Source organism: Lynx rufus, unplaced genomic scaffold (genome assembly GCF_022079265.1).
Source record: "Lynx rufus isolate CCGP_SWC_20201006 ecotype Redwood Valley unplaced genomic scaffold, mLynRuf1.p SCAF_15, whole genome shotgun sequence".
Taxonomy (NCBI): domain Eukaryota; kingdom Metazoa; phylum Chordata; class Mammalia; order Carnivora; family Felidae; genus Lynx; species Lynx rufus.
Genome location: NW_025814829.1, coordinates 53,679,951 through 53,698,982, shown reverse-complemented (window position 1 = coordinate 53,698,982; position 19,032 = coordinate 53,679,951). Strand labels below are relative to the sequence as shown.

General features: G+C 47.4%; 1 long non-coding RNA gene across 3 annotated transcripts in view; it reads right to left on the bottom strand.

The window, feature by feature from the left end:
- The window catches only part of LOC124510258 (uncharacterized), a 33,543-nt gene extending 14,757 nt beyond the window's left edge, over positions 1 to 18,786 (bottom strand). For all 3 annotated transcript variants that reach the window (XR_006961660.1, XR_006961658.1, XR_006961659.1), the window contains exons 1-2: positions 18,553 to 18,786; positions 7,286 to 7,426 (exon numbers count right to left, since the gene is read on the bottom strand). This is a non-coding gene — a long non-coding RNA (uncharacterized LOC124510258). The remainder of the gene's footprint in view (positions 1 to 7,285; positions 7,427 to 18,552) is intronic.
- Between the last annotated feature and the right edge of the window lie 246 nt (positions 18,787 to 19,032).

The window sequence follows — 19,032 nt, the reverse complement described above, 5'->3', positions numbered from 1 at the left end:
TTGGTTGAGCGTCCAACTTTGACTCAAGTCATGATCTCGCGGTCCATGAGTTCGAGCCCCACGTCGGGCTCTGTGCTGACGGCTCGGAGCCTGGAGCCTGCTTCGGATTCTGTGTCTCCCTCTCTCTCTGCCCCTGCCCCACTCGTGCTCTCTCTCTCTCTCTCTCTCAAAAATAAATAAACATTAAAAAATAAATACATAAATAAACTTAAAGAAAAAAGAAGTGATGTGATAAGCAGAAGGGGGTTGGAAATAAGAGTGACAAAAGGGAGCATGGGGAGAACCCCTCTCAGCACTGCTCAGTCATGCTGACGTCTCATTCTCAGTCTGGCCTGCACATCATCCCCACTGTGGAGAAGGCCACCGCCTCAGGCAGGACAGGTGAGTCTCGGCCAATCCTTCTCCGACTCTGCGCTCACCTGGAATGCTTCTGGTTATAAACGAGCTTCTCCGGTCGTTTTCCCTCAGGGAGAGAATTTGTAGGTCAAGGGTCAGGAGCACCTTACTCACCTTGGTGGACATAAATCGAAATGTGCATTAATAACAGGGCATCTTTGTTCCGCCATCTGTATTTTATGAGCTTTGTAAAGTGTGGGTCAAAGCCACTGCGTCTGATCGCCCCTGGGACCTTGGTGAGATTAATTTTTCAGTGTCTGTGCGTAATGGCTGGACCCGGGTCTGCTCTAGATTCATCCAGTTGGCTCTGAAGCTTTATTTTACATGTCTATATTCTATACAAACAGTTGAGGAAGGCTCTACACTTACAAAGGGGAACCAAAATAGCTACAGGCAGAGGGAATAAAATACTTTTCTTATATATTTTGTCCTACCAATCTGGAGAGAGGTGGAAGCGAGGACTAGCCCCAAAACCACACGGAAGAACATAGGTCACTTTTATAATCATGAAAAAGAGAGAGAGAGAGAGAGAGAGAGCATTTCAAACTATCACTGTAACAAAAGGAAACGTTCATTTGTGTAGCTTGATGCTCACGGTCAGGTATGACCACTGCCACCAGCAGTCCCACAGCAGTGTGGGCACAGTCATCGTCAATGAGTCCTTCTGCTGTCTCCATAAAGTCACAAACCCTTTAGGTGGTGTCGGGAGACACCAGATGTGACTGGACCCAACTAACAGTTGCAGCCAAGATTCCACGACCCCGAGGGGTCAGGCCAGGGAAAGATCTCCGTGTTTGCACCTTCAGAATGGGACCTCGGTGGGGTTTGGTCCTGCCCTTTTATTAACGCACATTTAGATTTATGTCCACCAGGGTGGGTAGGGTTCCATTTCTGGGATCAAGGACTTTTCAACCCCTCTCTCCCTCGTCACGTATCTATGCATGGTCCTGTGCGCCCCCCTCCCCCCACGTGCTCACCCACGAACACACGTTTTGCTCTTGACCCCGGTGATTTCCAAGGCTGCTGGTCAACCCCGCTACTGGCTTCCTGATTGATAGTTGCTCGCCGCAGGCTTCACCTTGCAAACGGAAACATTTTCCCTGGTTCTGCTCCGTTGCTCTGAGAAGCAGAGAGCCTCTGATCAGCCCGGAATCCCACCTTCCCAACATCATTTCCAGACAGGATTCATGGAGGACATCTGTGTCCTCAGGGAGGTCTAAATTCTCATTCTGCAGGTACCTCTAATTAATTTCAGCGTTCCCTTTCTTGTGGAATCTTTTAGTCTCGGCCTCACTCTTCTTTCAAACCAAGTTAGGAGAGGGACTCTGCTATTTGTGATTGACCTTATCCTGCGTTTTGTAAGGTATGCTAAAGGATTTTCTCCCCACCCCTGCCACGGGGTTTTAAAATTAATTTTGAAAGAGAATGCAATTTCTGAGGCTGTCCTTCCTTGAAGGACATTTTTTATTCCCTCTGCAGAATGTGTACTGGGGATTGGTCTATAGAAAAAAAAAATTCTTTCTAGACCTGTCTTTTGTTTTATTCTTGGGGTGGTTTGGGGGAATGCTGTAACCTGGTGACACTACTAAGGGAAGGGAGTGCCCTCACGCTGGTCGAGCTTAGTTTACAACACAATCGGGGTTAGCAGGGGATATCCTTAAATGCTAGCAAGGCTCTCTACAAAGAACGTCATTCCATCATTCGGCCTCAGGCCAAACCCATTCACCTGTAAGGTTACTCTCAGTCAGTGTCTAACATGTCACTCTCAGTTACCATACTTGGTCCCCCAGTGATTAAAGAGATGACACAGGGGCTTGTTCTACACACACACACACACACACACACACACAGACTCTGGGAGAAACGTGCCTTCCAGAAGTGTTCCTATTCCTTGAGAAGGATTAAAGGAGGGAGGGGGTACAGGGAGGTGTGAGTTTGGGCCCGTGTGTCCCCCAGCCCCGTGGTGGTCTGCAGGCAGAGTGAGAGAGGGAATGGTCAGGAAAGAGGAGACAACTAAGTTGGAACGTGGCTGCCTCGAGAGAGGCACTTTCCTTCCTCTCTGTTCCACGACCCAGGCTAAACCCCCCAGTGCACATAGCGGGGATTGGAAACGGACAGTGCTGCTGTTTCCACATTTCTGCTGGGGACCTTTTCATACCCCAGACTATAGCAGGTGGCCTCTCTGGGTTCATTCTAAATAATTTTCTTTTATTTTTTTAAGTTTATTTATTTTTATTTTGAGAGAGCGAGTGGGGGTGGGGCAGAGAGAGAGGGAGAGAGAGAATCCCAAGCAGGCTCCACACTTTCAGTACAGACCCTGACTCGAGGCTCGAACATGCAAACCGTGAGATCACAACCTGAGCTGAAATCAAGAGCCCGACGCTTAACCGACTGAGCCCCCCAGGTGCCCCTGGCTTCATTCTAAAGAAGCGACAGGACCACCTGTTCATGGAAATCCTCCCAGGGTTAACCGCGAATCACGTCAATACTGGTTTAAGGTGAACACAGTGGAGACGGGGGTGTGCCCCCCACATTGTTTATCTTCTACTTAATGTCACATCTGTCAGGCCGGGTGGGGGTGGGTCATTATTCCCAATTACTGCCAACCATAAAGCACATAAGGCAGACCACTCCTTAGTCACTGACCACTGGTGCTACCCAACAGCATACAGCCATTCCAGGATGGGAGGGGGGGTCAAGATATTTATCATGCAGAGTGACCCCAAAGGCTAGCACTGTAAATACACGGGAGAGTCTGACGGTATTTTTAGAAGAAAACAAACCTAAAAAGACCACTTCAATTGGCTGGAATCCAACTAACTAGAGTTCTTACTTAATTAGGATTGTAAACTACAAAGGCAAGAAAAAAGCAAAATGTTAACAAAACAGATGAAAGTAACAGCCATTTCTTGAGTCGCTTCTCTGTTCCAGGAAGTTGCTTTAAGTAACATTTGCACCGACCTGAGGGAAACCCTAAGGTCAAAGAGGTTAAGAAGCCTAGACACGATCCTATCACTATGTGCAAGTGGGAGACTCAGAAGTCAACCCTAGGTTCCACGCTCTAAACAGCCATGCTATGTTTATCTTGTTTTTTGTTTTTTTTTTTTTATGTTATGTTATGTTATGTTATGTTATGTTATTTTAGTTTAGTTTAGTTTTTGTATTTATGCCCTAAACCAAATAGTGGGTGAGAATTTTACACCCACAAGGGTAGTTATTAGTGGTGCTCACCAAATATTTCAGATCTCCACGTTTTGGGCGCAGACTTCTTGACCCCCCCCCCCCCCCCGCCCCGCACTCCCCCGCTCCCCGCCCCAGGGTTGAGTGAGGCCCTGTGACCCATTCAGGCGCAGGAGTTGAGAGTGGGAACAATGCCCTGGGGCCTCCCAGAGCCTTCTCCCCTTCTGTGAACGGCCCCCCGACCAGCTCCGTCGGCTCCTGAAGTGAGAACAGCATGAACCAAGTACCCATCTACCAGCGGACCCACGGTAGATGTGTTGTGGACATTTAGGGGTCGATATTGCAGCACAGTCTAGCCTACCCTGGCTGAAACGACCTGGAGAGTACGAGCACGGACCTTTATTTCCTCTTGACTGAGCTTGACGGTCAAGGCCTCACTTCTACCAATGTAGAGATCTGGTCTTTCCCCACTCTGCTCACTTTCGACGGGATGGTCAGCCATTTTTTGAGGGAGGAATACTGGGTAAGCTCAAGGTTCTGCTCCCCTCCTTGTCCAGTGGGGAAGGGGGACAGTGTATCTAAGTCTGTGGTCGGTTTGCTTTCGGTTTACATCTCAGTTGGCGGGGGGTGGAGGGAGTAGGAAGAGTAGGTAAGCACCCCCGTGGAAGAGGGGCCCTGGGGGATACCTTTGCCTTCTCATCTGCGGGCCCACAGGGCCATGCGACTGTCCTCCCACCCTTTGTAGCGGATGTCCAGCACCAGCCAAGACCTCCAACACCAGATGCACCGCTCTGGCCCCTCCTCATCCCAACCCAAGGCCTCTGGCATCCGTTTGCCCTCTCACAACAGTTCTCCTCCCCTCGTGCCAGAGCTGTGGATCTCGAGGACTTTAAGAGGCTGGGAGGCCGTCCTCAAGTACTTTATTCATCGGCCGTGACCACCGCTCTGGCACCATGCCACGCTGCGGGTGGTGGTGGGAACGATCTCTAGAGCCTCACCACCTCCCTAAGCTACCCCTTGGGGAGCAAGGCACAAATGCCTGCCCCGCTCCGGCCCCACCTCCCTGAACCTTATCAGAGGGGCCCGTCCATCTTGTTCCACGCTCAGTCGCCGGGATTAAGCCTAAGGAGAGGGGAGCAGGGGTGGTGATCAGGCCTCCGAACGTTCTCACGGGGAAGCGGCACCATCGCCTCTTCTCCGATTCTCCTTGCCCAGGTCTCTCTCTTCCCTCCCCGCTGTGGGATCGCAAGCTCTCTCTTCGCACTCAAGCTGCTCAAAGCCCTGGTTAACGACAAGAGAAGGATGCTATGCTAGCACATGAATCACCACACTGTTTCCCGCATCAAAGAAGTCTGGCTACCAAAAGGAAAAAAAAAAAAAGAGCGCCCACTGAACCCAACCGTGTTCACGGCGATAAAGGTGATTTACGTTCTCTTCTGAGCTCTTTCAGTCATAAACAGTTCTCAGGAGGCAGCCTCTGGGGTCCCGCATTCCTACCTACGCTGTGGCTTGTGGATGAACGTTCTGCCCGGCCTCCTTCCGGTTTGGCTCTTGATGTTCAAAGCCAGCTCTTGGAATTTAAAAACCCTTTCCCCTCTCTGGTACCTTGCCTTTCCAGACTATTGTTTCAGCTGTGACTTTAAAACAACCTCATTCGACCATCCAATTGACTCCTTTGTCCCATTCCGTATCTGCCGGCTATCCTCAGAATAGTGTTTTAAAAAACCTTTGCCCGAGAGGCCGGTGAAGCAAAGCTAATATCGATACCTTTGTGCTGCTGTACCTCTTGATTGTATTCGCCGTTTCCCTGGTTAGAACGCTGCATGATTTTGAAGGCAGAGCCGTATTTTATAAATGAGAATTAATTCTGTACGTAGTCAGACTAATCAAAGTTCGTCTAGCTCTTTGTGGAGACGATTTTTTTTTTTTTATTACCGGTCATTTTGAATCTGTTCCCTTCTCACAATACGCATAATCAGAAAGTTGCCCGATTAATGGGATATTTAGTAAGAATTTGCAATAACGTGGATAGATCCTTCTTATAACCCGAACCGAAAAGTGTGTGTTATAATATGGGTTGCACCGTGAGAACTTTAAAAATAACCCAGGGGTGCCTGGGGGGCTTAGTCAGTTAAGCTTTCGACTTCGGCTCAGGTCATGATCTCACGGTTCATGAGTTCGAGCCCTGCATTTGGGGTCTGTGCTGACAGCACAGAGCCTGGAGCCTGCTTCGGATTCTGTGTCTCCCTCTCTCCCCACCCCTCCCTCCCTCGTGGTCTGTCTCTCTCTTTCTCTCCCCAAAATAAATAAACATTAAAAAATTAAAAAATAGGGGCGCCTGGGTGGCGCAGTCGGTTAAGCGTCCGACTTCAGCCAGGTCACGATCTCGCGGTCCCTGAGTTCAAGCCCCGCGTCAGGCTCTGGGCTGATGGCTCAGAGCCTGGAGCCTGTTTCCGATTCTGTGTCTCCCTCTCTCTCTGCCCCTCCCCCGTTCATGCTCTGTCTCTCTCTGTCCCAAAAATAAATAAACGTTGAAAAAAAAATTTTTTTTAATAAAAAAAAAAAATTAAAAAATAAACAAATAAAAATAAAAACAACCCCAAAACGGCTTGGAAAAAACAACGGAAATATTCATTTATTCATACTTTTAATTCATATAATACTCTTTAATAGAGAAAATAATTTCAATTTTTGTAAAAAGTGACTGGATTTCCCTGTTGACTTATAACCTGAGAAACACATGATTCTTGGTTACATTTCGCTTTATTTTGTTCTTTTTAAAAATTTTTTAATATTTGTTTAATTATGAGAAAGAGAGAGAGACACAGTGCGAGCAGAGGAGGGGCCGAGAGAGAGGGAGACACAGAATCCGAAGCAGGCTCCAGGCTCTGAGCTGTTGGCACAGAGCCCGACGTGGGGCTCAAACTCACGAACGGTGAGATCATGACCTGAGCTGAAGTCTGACGCTTAACCGACTGAGCCACCCAGACGTCCCGTTATTTTGTTCTTTACAGGGTTTATCACCCCAGTTTCTTTCCTAAGAATCTTTTTGGCAATATTTTAATAACCTTCGAAGGTAATCAAACCCCACAGTTCTGATATATTATTATCATCTTTAATGCATTTAAGACCCCTCCCCTCATCCTTGACCATCATTCCAACCCAGACCCAAGATGTGTACCCCCACAGCATGCATATGCGTTCTATGACCTTGCTCATCCAACTCAGTGTTGGGAAGAATTGATCCCATCGTTAAATTAAACCCTTCTTGTTTCCTAACTTGGACAGTTAACGTGATGTCATTTGTGACTGGCATCTTTCAATTAGCGTAGCGTTTTCAAGCGGCATCCACGAGAAAGCATGTATGTTACTCCTTTTCCCGGCCAAACAGTATTTCACTGCAGGGATATCCAGTATCTCGTGGATCCCATTTGACCTCTGAAGCAAAAGCACATCACTTCCAGTGCCTAAACTACAGTCAACTTGGAAATTGCTGTCCTACATAGTTTCTGTCGAGTAGTTAGAATAAATGATGTCTATTTTTTAAACAATTCGGGCACTTCCGCAATTTATAGGGGAGGAAAGCGAGAAAAGGCTTGGGGGCCAATAGGAAATTTCTGTATTTTTCTATTGTTTCAGAAAGGTGGAATGCTCTGCCAACCAGAAACGCGTTCCCACTCGTTCCCTGCGACCACACATCGCCGCGTACCTTGCGAAGCCCTGAGAAGGCAGCTCCTCTACAAACACGGGATCGGCTTTTATTGTTGCCGCTGTTAATAAAACAGATGTTCTCAAAGCATTCCTCCAACCGCTGACAGGACTTGGAAAATTGCTGGCCCTTTATTGGTTGCTGAAACCAAATAAAAATCAAATTAAAGTTTAATTCACCTCATAATTTTCTTCATGGCAGTTCTGCCCGGCCAGCCGCGAGGCACAGCCCTCTCCCTCCTCCTCCGTGGCCGCGGGTCACCTGCAGCCCGAAGCCCCCAGAGGTCAAGAGTTCCTCTTTCCTCCGCCAGGGGCCCAGTGTGGGTGGCATTGGCAGCTGGGCGAAGGGCCACAGCTTAGACCAAGAGGAAAGAACACTAGAAGCTGCTGGGTGATACCAGAGAGGACCTCCCTCCTCTCCTCCCTGGGGTCTCCATGGTAACCGGGGAAAGCTGCTAGGTATTCCAGCCATGGGACCTGGGCCAGGCATAGTCCCCAGCCTCCCGAGGGGCGCGAGCCCACAAACACTGAGGCCTACAGCCACCTAAGCCACGTCCACTCCTACGTGCCTTATATCCAGGACAACGGGGGCTCAGCGAATACGTTTTCTCTTCAACTAGTACACGAACGAGTGAATGAAGAAATGGGACTCCTTTTCCAGCTGTTTCCTTTGTAAAGAGTCCCCATTCTTCCTTCCTTTTTTCCCTCTGGGACCTCGAGGGCACCGTTCCAACTCCGGCAGAGGGTTCCACACCTACTGGGGGTTATTAAGCCCTCGCCACTGACTGGGTAAACTCAGACTTGGGCTCTGCCATTTGACACGCATCAAGCGCCGTACCAAGGCAGAAGGCGGACTCCTTCGCGTAAATCAGACGAAACACAAAGATGAGGGGAGGATCGTGAGGGAGGCAGGGGTGGTGGACACTAGTGAGTTCAAGGGCAAGAAATGCCTCAGGAAAAGCTATTGCAGTGACACGAGAACTTCAGAGGTAAGACCCAACAGGGCTACAAATTCCCCCTCAGAAGTGAGGCCTGCTCAACCCCTCAGCCGTTCACGTACCATCTCCGGGCCCGCACAGTGGACCAGGCCCCCCAGAGATGACAGACACCCGAAGGCTGACAGACTGGGGCCTGCAGGCAGGTAGGGGAGGCCACGTGGAAAGGGGCTGTCGTGCCACAGTGTGAGGAGGGCGTCAGCAGAGACACAAAGTGCGGCCAGTACAGACGGGGGTGCGTGTGGGATGCTCAGGGGGAGTGACACGAGGCTGGGTGGGTTTGGTGGCTTGAAGATGAGATCAGGAGGGGCCAGGAACAGGAGAATGGAGAAGAGGAAATAAACGACACAGGGCGGTCGTCCGTTCGTCTTCTGTCCCCATCTGAGGCAGGAACCACCTCCACCAGGGGATCCCCCCCGCCAAAGTCTTCAAAGACACTCCGAACGTATTCGTGGCTGCGTTGATCTTTGCACATATGAATGGGACTTTTTCTTTTTTTTCGTATTTTTTTTACATTTACTATTATTATTATTATTATTATTTTGAGAGACAGAGCACTAGTCAGGGAGGGATAGAGAGAGAGGGAGACACAGAATCCGAAGCAGGCTCCAGGCTCCCAGCTGTTAGCCCAGAGCCCGACACGGGGCTCGAACTCACAAACCGTGCGATCGCGACCTGAGCCGAAGCCAGACGCTTAACTGCCTGAGCCACCCAGGCACCCCTGAATGGGGCTTGCTCTTAGACTCTGATCATGGCATATCTTTCAGCATAAGTTTAAGGAGAACGGGATGGGGAAATTACGCCATTGTTAAAAGCTGTTTTTCTCTGTTTTATAACATGTAATGCATTTTCTCAAACTGTATACAAACTAAACAACTTAGGTTTTCCTCTCTCATGGAAGTGGCTGAGCAGTTAAGCATTCTGACTTTAATTCACGAACCAGGAAGTCTGTCACGGCAGATCGTCGTGAGTTTTCAGTTTGGCTGCTGTCAGAGAAATGTATTTTCTGCGGTCTCTTCCTCTCCATACCCTGTCCTGCTTCCCATATTCTTCAGAGCTGGCAGTAGACATTGACCGTTGGCAGAATGTAGCCCCACGTTTGATGAGCTGAAGTTTGCTCTGCGGGTGGTCCTGAGCCAGGGAAGGGCTTTCTCAGCGAGTTATGGTCACATGGCGGCTATGTGCGGACTGAGTGTCACTCACCGAGACAGGTTTTTCTCCTTCTGTTCTTTTCCCCTACTTTGTAAAAAGTTTAGCTTTATCTGGACGAGACCGGGCTTACTCCAAGGTAAGTGAAGAAGGAGAAAATCAGGGAAGGAAAGGAAGGAGGAAAAGTTGTGGGAGAGGCGGGAGAAAAAAAGATGGGCAGGGGGCGGGTTGGAAGATAACAATAGTACTATCATCAGCATTCTTCGCGGAGCTAGAACAAACCATCCTAAATTTTGCATGGAACCACAAAAGACCTTGAACAGCCAAAGCAACCCTGAAAAAGGAAGACAAAACTGGAGGCATCTCGATTCCAGACTTTAAGCTGTAGTACAAAGCTGTAGTCATCAAGACAGTACGGTCATGGCACAAACACAGACACGTATACATCAATAGAACAGAACAGAGAACCCAGAAATGGAACCGCAAATGTATGGCCAACTAATATTCCACAAAGCAGGAAAGAGTATCCAATGGAAAAAAGACAGTCTCTTCAGCAAATGGTGTTGGGAAAATTGGACAGCGACATGCGAGAGAATGAACTCGGACCGCTTACACCATACACAAAAATAAATTCAAAATGGGTGAAAGACCTTTATGTGAGACAGGAAACCATCAAAATCCTACAGGAGAACATGGGCAGAAACCTCTTTGACTTTAGTCAGAGCAAGTTCTTACTAGACACGTGGCTAAAAGCAAGGGAAACAAAAGCAAAAATGAACTACTGGGACCTCATCAAAATAAAAAGCTTCTGCACAGCAAAGTAAACAATCAGCAAAACGAAAAGGCAACCGGTGGAATGGGAGAAGATATTTGCAAATGACATATCAGATAAAGGGTCAGTGTCCAAAATCTATAAAGAACTTATCAGGGGTGCCTGGGTGGCGCAGTCGGTTAAGCATCCGACTTCAGCCAGGTCACGATCTCGCGGTCCATGAGTTCGAGCCCCGTGTCAGGCTCTGGGCTGATGGCTCAGAGCCTGGAGCCTGTTTCCGATTCTGTGTCTCCCTCTCTCTCTGCCCCTCCCCCATTCATGCTCTGTCTCTCTCTGTCCCAAAAAAGAAAGAAAGAAAGAAAGAAAGAAAGAAAGAAAGAAAGAACTTATCAAACTCAACACCCAAAAAACAAATAGCCCAGTGAAGAAATGGGCAAAAGACATGAACAGACACTTCTCCAAAGAAGACATCCAGATGGCTAACAGACACATGAAAATATGCTCAACATCACTCATCATCAGGGAAGTAAAAATCAAAACCACGATGAAATATGACTTGACACCTATCAGAATGGCTATAATTAACAACACAAGAAACAACAGGTGTTGGTGAGGATTCAGAGAAAAGGGAACACTTTTGCACTGTTGGTGGGAATACAAACTGGTGCAGCCACTCTGGAGAACAGGCTGGAGATTTTTCAAGAAACTAAAAATAGAACGACCCTACGATCCAGCAATTGCACTATTAGGTATTTACCCAAAGGATACAAAAACACAGATTTGAAAGGGCACCTGCACCCCGATGTTTATAGCAGCATTATCAACAATAGCCAAACTATGGAGAGAGCCCAAATGTCCACCGACTGATGAATGGATAAAGAAGACGTGGTGTATACGCACACACACACACACACACACACACACACACTGGAATATTACTCGAGCATCACCAAGAATGAAATCTTGCCATTTGCAATGATGTGGATGGAGCTAGAATGTATTATGCTAAGTGAAATAAGTCAATTAGGGAAAGACAAATACCATATGATTTCACTGATATGTGGAATTTAAGAAACAAACAGATTAACATATGGGAAGGGGGGAAAGAGAAGAGAGGGAGACAAAGCACAACAGACTCTTAACAATAGAGAACAAACTGAGGGTTGATAAAGGGAGGTGGGTGGGAGATGGGCTAGACGGGTGATGGGCACTAAGGAGGGCACTTCTTGTGATGAGCACTGGGTGTCGTATGTAAGTGATGAATCACTAAATTCTATTCCTGAAACCAGTATTGCACTGTATGTAACTAAAAAAAACTTAAAGAAAAAAAGATAGTACTGATTTTCTAGGATTGTGTTAGGTCCTACCTCAGGGCCTTTGCATTGGTCACCTCCACTAAGAACTCGCTCTCCTCAATGTTGTTACTGTCTCAACTCACTTCAAATGTCACCTCACAGTGTGGCTGTTTTGATCTCCCTATATAAAAGTCACACCTTTTCATCATTCTCTAATCCCTTAACCGGTCTATTTTTCCCCATAGCCATTATCACCACCTGCCATATCACGGTTTTTAGTTTGTTTTTCTTCCCTCCAAGGCATGTAAGCTTCACCAGCACAGGAGTTTTCCTTTTTATTTTTTATTACTATAAATTTTTATTTCAACTTTAAAAATACATGGAGTCGAAGCATTTGCAAAACTAACTACTACAGAAATAAAAGCAATATCCTAGGAGATAGGATATATAGGATTATTTCACTTTACTAATATAAACATCTGAAACTCTTTGTGTTTTCTTTTTAATGTGTCAGTGATTAACTCAGCTCTGCCTAAGGTATCTGTGTAACATCTTGGAAATTGTCAAAGTATAGTATCTGACATTTTCTTTCTTTTTTCTCTTTTTAAAACTTTTTTGTAATGTTATAGTTCATTTTTGAGAGAGACAGAGACAGAGTGCAAGCAGAGGAGGGGCAGAGAGAGAGAGAGGGAGACACAGAATCCAAAGCAGGCCCCAGGCTCTGAGCTGTCAGCACAGAGCCCGATGCGGAGGGGCTCGAACCCATGAACCGTGAGATCATGACCTGAGCTGAAGTCGGACACTCAACCGACTGAGCCACCCAGGCGCCCCTCTTTTTCTCTTCTTTTCTTAAATTGAGGTATAATTGGCAGCTAACATTATATTAATTTCAGGTGTACAACATAATGATTATTTGTGAACATCATAGAATGATCCCCGCAATAGGTCTAGTGAATATCCATCACCATACACAGTTATAGAAAATTTTTTTTATGGTGATGAAAACTTTTAAGATCTACTGGGCTGACAACTTTCAAATATGCAAGATAGCATTAACACCGTGCTGTACCTTAGACTATTACCTACTTATTTTATAACTGGAAATTTGTACCTTCTGACCCCTTCCCCCAATTCACCCTACCCGCCCCCCAACCTCTGGCAACCACCAATCTATCTGTGAGTTCAGGTTTTTTAATTTGGTTTTAGATTCCGCATACAAGTATATACATATATAGAGATACCTATATGTATGTGTATTTACATACTTCTCTATCTATTTATCTTTATCCTCTTTATCACAACTTCTTTATCTATTCACCCATCATTTGGTTTGTTTCTTTGGCTGTTTCCATCATCTGGCTGTTGTAAATAACGTCGCAATAAACATGGGGGTGCATAGATCTTCTCAAGTTAGTGTTCTTGTTTTCTTCAGAGGAATACCCGGAAGGGGAAATGACAGATCATATGGTAGGTCTATTTTTAACTTTTTGAGGAACCTCTGCGCGGTCTTCTACAGCGGCTGCACCAGTTTGCATCCCCAGCGACGCCGCACAACGGTTCCCTTTTCTGCACACCCTCGCCAACACTTGCTGTTTCTTGTCTCTTTGACACTTGCCATTTCCTCACGGACGTGAGGTGATATCTCACTCTGGTTTTGACTTGCATTTCTCCGCGAATTAGTGATGCTGAGCACCTTTTCACGTACCTGTGGGCTATATGTATGTCTTCTTTGGAAAAACGTCCGTTCAGACCTTCTGCCCATCTTTTTAATCAGATTGTTTGCTTTTATGCTGTTGAATTGTATGGGTTCTCTACGTTTTGGGGGTAGTAAGCCCTGAATGGATATTTGATTTGCAAATACCTTCTCAGTAGTGTGCCTTGTAATCTTGTTGATGGTTTCCTTCTCTGTGCAGAAGCTTTGAAGTCTGATGTAGTCCCACTTGTTTAGTTTTGCTGTTGTTGCCTTTATTTTGGGTGTCGGATTCAAAAAATGAAAATCGGCTGATGTTAAGGAGCTCACTGCCTGTTTTCCTCTAGGAGTTTTATGGCTTTGAGTCTTGCATTCAGGTCTTTAATCCATTTTGAGTTAATTTTGTGTATGGTGTAAGAAGTGGTCCTGTTTCTTTCTTTTGCATGTGGCTGTCCAGTTTTCCCAGCATCGTTTATTGAAGAGACTGTCCCCAGAGTCTCTTCTGGGGCGCCCGGGTGGCTCAGTTGGTTAGGCGACCGACTTCAGCTCAGGTCTTGATCTCACAGTGGGTGACTTCGAGCCCCGCATCGGGCTCTGTGCTGACTGCTCAGAGCCTGGAGCCTGCTTCGGATTCTGTGTCTCCCCCTCTCTCTGCCCCTCCCCTGCTCACGCTCTGTGTCTCTTTGTCTCTCAATAATAAATAAACATAAAAAAAAAAAAAGAAAACAGAACAAAACCTTCCTCCTCCCCTACCCAATCTCACAATGCCTCTGGGAAGAATGAGAATTTTGATGTAAAATCTTTATCTCCTGGAGAGAAATTATTTTATTTGCTTATAGTTCGAACCTTACCCCCCTTTTCATAATTTTTCCGTAACAGCACCGCAACTCCCCAGAGAGAGAGAGAGTTCACGGATGCGTGTGCCCTATCACAGGAATCCTTCTTTCTGTCAGAGCCATCCTTTGGGACAAATCTTATATCTGCAAGGCAAGGACAGTGATGATTCCTTACCACCTCCCAGAAGAGGACAGGGAGAACCCAGTGACAGAGGAAAGAGTGCGAGGAGAGACAGAGCTCACATCACAGAGATCCTGGGGGGATGTCATTTTCTACCTTCTTGCTAAGGTTTCTGTAAAAAGCTCCAGATTTTTCTTTCTGGGTTGTGGCCACTTTCAAGAGCGTAAAATCCGAGCCACAGTGACTGCCACACGATTTCACCTCCGGCTGCTGGTGTGAGATGCAGCGATGGGGCTCCGGGGGTTGACATCTAAGTCGCAGCCCTGGGGAAGAGTGCAGTTAGAAATGAGGGCTCTCTGATGTAATGCTGATGCCAGTGAAGTTTGGGGCTTTGTGCCATGACTTTAAGCAATTCAGGCAGGGAAGGTTGAGGGAGCTGATGGAAAGGAACAGCAGCAGAAGGAGGGGGAGATCAAGACTGAAAAAAAGGGAGAGAACAAACAGAGACGACTCGTGCTATCTTTAATCCACGTTAAGTTCACCTGCTACCTGGTACAGGGACCAAGGGAAATCTTCAACTTAGTTTTTGGTCAGTGTAGGCCGGTGACCCTCAAATCTACACTTGGAGCAACTCTCCATCACTCGATAACAATTTCTGCCCAGCCTACTTTAGTTGGTATAAAGAATTTGTGGGGCGCCTGGGTGGCTCAATCGGTTAAGCGTCCGACTTCGGCTCAGGTCACGATCTCACAGTTTGTGGGTTTGAGCCCTGCATGGGGCTCTGTGCTGACGGTCAGAGCCTGGAGCCTGCTTCGGCTTCTGTGTCTCCCTCTCTCTCTGCCCCTTCCCCAGCTCACATTCTGTCTCTGTCTCAAAAAGAAATAAACGTTAAAATGTTTTTTAAATAAAAAAATAAAAATAAATAAATAAATAAATAAATAAACATTAAAAAAAAAGAATTTGTAGGGGTGGCCCAGTCGGTTAAGCATCTGACTTCAGCTCAGGTCATGATCTCATGGTTCGTGGGTTCAAGCCCCACATCAGCTGTGCAGACAGCTCAGAGCTTGGAGCCTGTTTTGGATTCTGTGTCTCCCTCTCTCTGCCCCTCCCCTGCTCGTGCTCTGTCTCTCTGTCTCTCTCTCTTTCAAAAATGAACAAATGTGAAAGAAAGAAAAAGAAAGAAAGAGAGAAAGAAAGAAAGAGAGAGAGAAGAAAGAAAGAAAGAAAGAAAGAAAGAAAGAAAGAAAAAGAAAGAAAGAAAGAAAAAGATAGAAAGATAGATAGATGGGGCGTCTGGGTGGCTCAGTTGGTTAAGCGTCCGACTTCGGCTCAGGTCATGATCTCACTGTTCATGAGTTCGAGCCCCACGTCAGGCTCTGTGCTGACAGCTCGGAGCCTGGAGCCTGCTTTGGATTCTGTGTCTCCCTCTCTGTCCTTTCCCCACTCATGATCGGTCTCTCTCTGCCTCTCAAAAAATGAATAAATGCTACAAAAAAAAAAAAAGAATTTGTTATGTCATGAACAATTTGTGTGATTTTTGCCCCCAGGTTCCTGGCATGGAGCTTCTAACATCCTTGGGATTTCCCGAGTGATACAAGTGCCTTTGTTACTCATGAGCCCTGTGGGTCACTACACTATCATTAAGTTAAAGAGATGACTCACCAGATAGCTTCAGAATGGGAGCTGGTCACCAGGAAGACCGAAACCTATGATTAGAGGGTCTTTAGTTGGGTCTTTGAGCTGGCCGAGGCTCCAGGAAGGGAGGGAAGGCTGGCGATTGAGTTTAGTCACGGGGCCAGTGATATGCTCAATTATGCCTATGTAATAATACTCTGGACAACAAAGCTCAGTTGTTGATGAACAAAGCTCCTGGTTGATGAACACTTTGATGTGCTGGGAGCATAATGCACCCTCACTCCATGAGAAGAGGGCACAGGATCTTCCCAGACCTCTCCCTGTGTGTCTCTTCATTTGGCCGTTCCTGATCTGTAGGTATTTTTCCGCAATAAAGCTGTACTTGTAACATAGCTCTTTCCCGAGTTCTGTCTGTTGTCCTAGCAAATTATCAAACCTAATGTGGTCAAGAGGGCCCCTAAATTAATAGCCAATCAGCCAGAAGGGCAGGTGGCCTGGGGACCCCCTGAATTTGTGGCTGGTGTATGAAGTGGGGGCAGTCTTGTGGGGTTGTGCTGACTCCGAGAAGTGACCACCAGAATTGCACTGCGACAGGCCAGCGGGTGTCAAAATACCCTACTTACTCAGCATTAATGTCAACTCCCTGGTGAAACCTTCCTTCCTTGACTACCCCAACTTGGGTGCTCCCTCTCTGTCCTTTCACAGCAATCTGGTGCTTCCTCTGTTACAGCACACATCCTATTTTCGCACACACAGAATTTTTCTGGTAAGGAGTCTGCTTCTCTACCCATCGAGGCTCCTCCAGGGCAGGGCTGTGTCCCGCTCCCTGTACTCCCTCCCTACTCCCCCCCCCCCCGCACCTAGAATCATGCCTGGCGCACAAGAAGTTCTCAGCAAATGTTGGAAGAGCAACTGGGTCGTGAAAATAATTTTTTTCATGAAAATAAATTTTTGAGAGCCATCAGCCCAGAATGGATGCCAAATGACAGAGAGTACATTTCTTGTAACTTCATTTAAAAAAAAAAATGTATCTATCTGTATTTAAAAAACAGAGTTACAGGCGTGCCTGGATGGCTCAGTCGGTTAAGCGGCTGACTTCAGCTCAGGTCATGATCTCACCGTTCGTGAGTTCAAGCCCCACGTCGGGCTCTGGGCTGACGGCTCAGAGCCTGGAGCCTGTTTCGGATTCTGTGTCTCCCTCTCTTTCTGCTCATGCTCTGTCTCTCTCTGTCTCAAAAATAAAAACATTAAAACTTTTTTAAAACAAAGTTACACAGCAAGTAAATTTCTCACTTCTGACCCCAAGCCCCACAGCAGAAACATACCCCTCCTTGAACAGGGTTGTGAACTTCGGGGTCCACCGGTGGGCGAATGAGTGGAGGTTCAAATGTGTTTATTTAATGAGCTAGACACCCCCCCCCCGGCGGCAGTGATGTCTATTTCAAACACCTCCCTGTGTATTTAGGCCTGGAAGCAGGTGAGGAGATACAGTGAGCAGTCCTAAGCAAGTTACTGGTGCCCCGGGCACCGAACAGAGAATCACAGCTACTCTGGAGAAAATGCCAAGGTTGTAGGGAAAACCGACGAACCTTCTTGTTAGCGTTTCCTCTGCAGGGCTGCGATTCAGCGCCCCGTTGTGCACAATTTCACACCCAACCCCAGCTTCCAAGAATCCCTTCGCACATTCCAACCCATCTTAGCCCGGGGCCTGGCCCGGTTCCCAGCCGGGGCCTCCCACCCGCCTCTTCTTAAAGCCTCCTCCTCGTCCTCCCCCTCCTCCCCCCTCCCTCCAGTGGCAGCAGCTAGCTTTCCGTGCCTCTAACTGGCGACAAGGCGGAGGGAGCGACAAGAAGGGTTATATTCTGGAAACTTCTGGGCTTCAGCTCGCACGAGGATGGCTAGTGTCTAGAAAGGACAAGGTTCCACAGAGGGTACAGGTTGGAAATTCAGGGGCAGAGGCTTGTGCAACGGGGCCCCAGCTCCATGAAAGAGGGAGGGGAAGGGAACGGGACAGGTGGGAGGCGGGGCTGGCCCCACGGGAAGGCTGGGTTTGGGGATAACTAACGCAATTACCCTTTTGGAATTTAGCTTAGAAGATGGAAGAAAGAGACCCGAGGTGACGAGCTTAAACATATTAATTGTGATCTCCCCAGATGTAGGACCGCAGTGACAATGCAGAGCTGTGAGGCAAGGGCTGGGTGGCAGGGACAGCAGGAAGCCAGCCTGCTTCTCTCCCCTGACAGATCACATCCCTGGCTCGGGAAGACCTAGGAACTGGGAGAAGAAACCACCAGAAACTGGATTCATTTGAACAGTGTGTGAATGGCTTCCCGCTCTATCTCTGGCCCTCAGAGCGATATTGTGTGGCATTTTCTCAAGGTTCCAGAAGACTGGGAGCCTCGATCTGGCAATGCCTCGCAAATTAGCTTGAGACGGACACCGCAGTAATACTCCCGTATTAAAGGCTTTGCCCCCCGTTTGGTATCTCAAGCAGGAAACCCACACGCATAGGGATGCTCTAGGCTGCTCTCTCAGGAGATGATGTAAACAATGAATTCTAAGCTGGGAAAACTCACCAGCTTTGTAAATGACTTTGAACTCTTCTCCCTGCTTTCTCCTGCTGGTTCCTTTCCTATACGGTTCGAAGTAAAGTCAATAATAAAGTCTGGATTTTTGCAAACTCACCCATAGACAGTTACCAGCAGTGCTGAGTGGCTATTAGCACTCATTGAGAAATGTCCGCTGGGGGGTCGGAAAGTACCTTCATTTTCTTACCTCCTTGGCCCAGGAAGGATGACTTCTGGGAGCCAGCTACGTCTCCGGTTTAAAGGCAGAACCGCTGGGCACGAAGCCCCTGTTCTCGGATCCCGTGGGCACCCATGCGCAGAGACGCGGGCTGGCTGAAGAGGAGGCTCCTTGGTGCTTCTCAATCAGCGTGTTTACACGGCCCGTTTCTACCGGGCGTGGAGAAGAGGGCAGGACTCTAACACGAGAAATGCTAGAAGCGATGTGTACGGTAAACAGGCGGGGTTGGTGTTTGCCGAGTTCCTTTTACTTCTTTTCATCTTGATTGCATGCCGGTGGCGGGTCGGCCAGTGGTTTGCTATATAGTTTATACTTAGGTTATTTTTATCTGGTTGGTAACTATCAGTGGTTACTCGCCCTGATATAAGCTTACGCAAGGAGAACTATTTCTTGTTACTCACATTAGCATTACTGCTTCTGTTGTTACCCAGATTAACCCAGTATTAAGTT